Genomic DNA, 5,868 nt, shown 5'->3' on the forward strand with positions numbered 1-5,868 from the left:
TTCGTGTTGTCTGTCTCAGATTGCATTGACGTTTGTTTACACGACATGGCGTAAATGAATTTTACTATCAAATTATCTATTTTCTTTTAAACGTTTGTAAAACGCAATGAAATTTAAAAATGGATTGGACTATCAAACATCGCTACAAAATCTAGAGAGAATTCCGCATTGTATTTATCTCAGAACACATTATAAAAACCTTACACGTTTTACTGATTTCCTTTATACATAGACAAAGGAAGACTTGATGGGTGATGATGATTGATGGGAATGGTTTTTATAATCAAATTCCAGTGTCCAGACCATACAATCTAGGTTGAATCATCCACGATGGGTGTGTGTTTACCAAAAGAGGTTGGTTAATGTTTACCTCGATAGAGGCGATGACTGCTTATTGACCAGGGTAAACCATCAGGCACAGATGAAGCATGGAACAGAGAGTTCATTAAGAGATCATTAAGAAGGGTTCTGGTGATCCTTCAAGTTATGAACGACTGAATTGATCGTTGCTATTTTAATTAATACAAATCATTCATTTGCCATGGCCTGCTTATTTCTGAGTCTGGCTGCCTAACGGGGTTACAGTGCTATATACCTCCCTTGCAGTATCCTAAACCCATCCTTACAAAGTAGTAGTAGACCTACAGTCAAAGTGTCAAGTTTATAATTAACTGATAAAATGTCTGTGTATCATTTTTTTTCCAATATTCGTTCATAATACACACGCTTCGTCATCCTTGCTCCTCGATATGAATTGAAATCGTCACAGTGTCGTTGATTTAGACTCGTCTGAGATTTCCCCGTCACCTGTTTCCTGTTTCCGTCAAGAGGAACGTATAGGAGGAAAAGCCATTGAAGTTGTTTTGTGGAGTTTAAATATGAGAACGAATTATTTCCTGCATATGACTGAGTTATGCATTATGAATAATAGTAAAGTTAACGCCGACAGTAAATAGTTCTTTATGTTGATCTTGTTAAAGTGCCATTTGTGTCTTGGTATCTTGAGGTGTTACGTGTATTTGGTAAGCTTAAAAAAGTTATGCCTTTGACAAGAATCAGGCAGTTCCTTTAATAACAGTTGAAGGAACAAGAACCATTTGGCGCCCAAATTGACTTGAAGTATTCCTTCTTATCGTCACATCCTATTATCGTCTGAACCGGATCTCGCTTGGAAAATAAAAATGCCACTTTCTCGCTGGTACCTTGAAATTAATTTCTGTCGGCTTTCCACGGAGCGGGACCCACGATGACCTCCCTTTGGAAGTCATCCATCGATCGTCTGCGTGCGTGGGTGGAACTCCTTGCGCTCGCTTCCTGGTTTCTGTTGAGGGGAAAAAGGAGCGTCACGAACCGGAGATAAATTGCCATTTTGAAGCTCTTAGCATTGCACGAGTGGACTCTATTGTAACTATGGTAACCTGATTGTCTAATCCGTGCCGTGGCTGGCTATATACACGGGACGTCGTGGATGCGATGAGGTATTAATTCTATCAGTGACGGTCTATTCTGTCACCTGATATGGCGGGATGGTAATGCGATGAGGTGGGAACGGACCTCGCCTGTCCTGGCCTCAATCTTACCGATCAATCCGCGTACATCTCGCACCTTCTCCAATTTTAACCATAAGTGGAAAAATGTTAAAGAGGGCTATCTGGAGGAGAAAACTAGAATCGAATAAAAATTAAGACGATTGTGAATAATTACGATCCGTGAAGGTATTCAGTTTGTTTTTATTCCTGGTTGGTTTGCTAGCGTAACTAGACCCTAAACTCTTAGTTATTTCAAAGATCTACAGAGGGGCGCGTGGGGGTAACAAGTAAATATTTAGGAGAGCGATTTTCTAGGGCAGGGTTTGTTTAGTAGATCTATTGAGCGCTTAACGACTCAAGTCTCCAACAGCCAGAGATTTTGTTTCAAGAAGCCGAGAACTGCGATTGTTATGGTAGAGTTTCCCAGCTTGGTTCGTTGGATATAGTCTGGCTTTTACTTGAAAAAAAGCTCCTCAAAGAAGCAATCAATACATTGTTTTTCATTTTCTCATTCAAACAGAATGCTGGTTAATTTTCAGCTCGCGTCTCGTGTTTTCAGGGTTACTATAAGGTTCTCCGTACGTTGGAGCAAGATGTAAGCATTGTGACCCGTGTCTCGAACCTCACGTGCCGGGTCAGCTTTCATGAAAATGGAAATACAATATCTATACTTTTATTGAGTTAGCTCTTCGAAATATTACATTTTGGTTATCCGTGAATATAAGGCTATGGGTCCAAGCTCTGCAGTCGGAATGAAACCCCTTGGGAGTCTGGGTAATATCCAGTGGAATAGAAACCCTTCAGTTGACAATGGAGTATTGACACAGTGCAAAGTGCTGACTGGCGTGGAGCATTTCCACGCAAACTCTAATTAAAGTGCCGATCTGCGCACTAGCCATTATATTAGTTAAAATTGTCCTAGGAAAACTGACGATACGAAACCTACAGCCATGGGCGTCTCCAGGACTTTTTCCTGGGGGGGGAGGGGACCATTTTTGACCGGCAATGGGAAATAATAACTGGCGACAGATGAGAACTGATAATATATGATAAACCCATTAAAGGGTCAAGGGGCGATATTTTAAAGCAATCCCTGACTTTCATCCCATTACCTCGCTTATTTTTATTGACTTCGTTTTTCCAACCTTTTCCTCCATTTTTTCAAGGGGGTGGGGGAAAATTCCCCCCTCTTGCCCCCCCCCCGCGACTCCCATGCCTACAGCGGCGTCATGTGTGACCAGTCCGGGGGGGGTGGAGTGAAAGAATGAAATGCTGTTAATAATTCGGCGTGATGTTGAACATTTTCGTTGTTGCCAGGAATAATTACAAGAGTAATTCTTCACTGTAACACCCAAAATAGTTCAGTGTTTGCATGTACATGTAATTACGCATCGGAGGATACCGGGTGATAAAAACAACGTATGAAGCAAATTACTCCGAGGTTGAATGGGTTTGAAAGAGAAGTCACATGAGTTAAAGTTGGATATTTTGTTGTCATTGGAAACAGAATTTGGTGGTTGTTGTACACCATAGGATAAATGGTGATTAGTAAACAAAACAAACTCCATGCAGAAACTGTGATAGCACTTTCTCAAAACCAACTTTTTCAACATTTCTTGTCCTCAAAATTAAGGTCTTGCACTCTTTCATCGCTGACCTTGGAAGGAATTTTGTATCGATAACTCCTGTATTTTGTTTTGGCAATTTCTGTCGTCTCAGACAAATTGTTCTCACTCTCCGACAGGAAAAAGTAATTCCTTTATGTTTACTGCTGCGTGTATAACGCAGTCAGACGTGACGGTATCACGGAAGAATGAACTTAAACTGACCTCCACCATGAATTTTTAAAACGATTGCCAGGAGCCACTTCGTCATATTATGAATGGGCAACTGATGGGTATCTCAGCGGTCAAGATATTTAGTTGATGTAAATATCACATCAGTCCATGTACCCCGTAAACGTGACGCCGATTTCAACGCGTAGTGAGGTATATCTTCAATGTCGTCCTAGTTGCCACGCTTGCAATGTACATTGTCGCCAGTACAACTTAGAGTAAAATGCCACACTTTACACAGGTCGGTAGGAAATAATAAGCTTTCCTTGTCATTCGTTAATCTAGAATAAACATATACAAAGTATCAAATTAAACAAAATAGTCTGAATGTCCCAGTGAGTAATACCAAACGGGTTAGTTTAAATCGTACGTGGATTATTTCACTTCCTAAATTTGAATCTTTTTCAACTCAACTACGTCTTCGCAATGGGCCGTAAAATTGGGGGAAAAAATCTAATTATACCTTTGGTAATAAATGCGACAGAAATTGCCCCTTTACCGATGAAAATGAGAACTTAGCACAGTGCTGCAGCAGTAAATGGTAGAATTGATTTCCATCTAAATTCCTACATCCCAGACAGGAAACAGCCGTCTAGGCGTCTGCTTCACCTCTGCCACTCATCGAAAGCAAATATGTTTTGGGCTTGGACGTTGCGATTCATTGTCTTGTCTATTTCATTCCAAGTTAAGAATGATCTCACCGTTGGAAAAAAAAAGTTTTTCGCAGTTTTATTATCAATACGCAATCGTGCCTGCTGATTGTTTTGTTCATCCGTGTTTATGTTCTGCGACATGGTAACATCCTATAGGCTATAGGCTTATATTAGCTATATAAGTTATTACCGAAACCGCGAATAGAGCGGGGATATTGGAAATAGCAAGTGCTGAAATTTATCCTTTTTCAATTTTCATTTTCGATATTGGGCAAAGCAGTCATTGAACTATTTTACTTTAACTGAATTATATGGTATCAGGCTTTAACCAAAAAAGTAAGTAATATACATGTATCTGTGTGTGTATTATGTTAATTCTAGAGGAAACCTTCAAGCTGTATTTCCTATATTTGGACAATTTCTTTACCAGATGTGAAAATGACCATAAATCAAGCCAAACGCTGAAATCAATACAGCGGGCTAGCGTTCAACCTTGGCAAGTCCCGGTCAGACAATAAAATGATTGGCACTGCACACCAATTGTACAATTCATCTACCAGGAAATAAAATAATTTGATGGTGTTGTTGTCATCCCGTCTCGATGTGAATCTGTGATAGGGTTGCTTTGATCCGTACATCTCCTAAACTTGCAAAAACCTGGAATAAAAATCATCAAACTCATAACCTCGGTCTGACTGAATGCAGTCGGACATGAAGGAGCGTGAATTTAAGATAAGAGGGATGACACTTCGATTGTTGGAGCAAGTTTGTGTAATATATTTGAGCAAAACAGTCCTGGACCGAATATCTGAAGTGGTACTTGCAGTAAATTAATTTTGTAATCAAAACAAAATGTAATTTAAATAGCAGGTGCATTCGCTTTTTGTTCTTCAATAATTATGAGTCAGTGCATCAATTTCTTCTGGTTCATATGCAAGTCAAATTAATTTCCCGTACGGTTTACATTGAACCGTTGGGCTCCGTGGAGTTGATTAAGCTTACATATTTGGCAGTTGGCTCGAGATACTATCTTCCTTTATCACTGATTAAATATTTATTTTTAGACAATTTGTTGGCGAGGTTGGCACGAGGATTTCAAAGAAGACTGAGGGTTTATGTGCTTATTATATTAGAAATAGACCTGCATTCTCCTGTTGAATTTACTGAATTGAGATGAATAAAATACGAGTTTTGTAATTTATTTTTAGTGGACAGTGTTCACCATTGGAAACTCGGATATGTGAAAGCTGAGGTCTGTGACCTTAGTCAACAGAGAGAGATAAATGACTGATTAATCCCAATCTGATTCAATTTCAGTTTTTCAAACTGAACTGATGATCCTATGTTTGATGGATTTGACGGTGTGAGTGGCGAGATAATTGGGCAAATCGACTTTTGCTGTAAATAATTTCATGCGGAGGGGGAGTTCCAGGCACGTCCCTATAACTGATGTCATTTCGTGTTGCCTGAAAATACTAAATAATACTAATACGCACTTGTTTGAAAGAGCTGTTTTTAAGGGGAAAGGGGTTCAGAAGTTTTAATATAAGGGAAAATGCGAATTGTAAGAGATTGTTTGAGGAACGGATCATTTTTAAATATAGTGAAAGGGAAATGGTAAACTGAATCAGGAAATTTGCTTCCTTGCAACCACATCCTGGGAGGCCTTGTTCGCTTAAATTGTTTCAAAATCTGTCCCTGAAACTACGCCTTCGTAGACGTAGTCTTGCTCTCTTTTTGAGTTTTGTTTCCAGAAATGAACGTTAGTTAATTAAACTAAGACATGTTTACATAAAGTTCATTCTGACTAATTTTCGATTTTATATGGAGGCTATTTTGTAATTTGTTATT

Source organism: Acanthaster planci, linkage group LG14 (genome assembly GCF_054643075.1).
Source record: "Acanthaster planci isolate LZ-2023a linkage group LG14, COTS_SCS, whole genome shotgun sequence".
Classification (NCBI taxonomy): domain Eukaryota; kingdom Metazoa; phylum Echinodermata; class Asteroidea; order Valvatida; family Acanthasteridae; genus Acanthaster; species Acanthaster planci.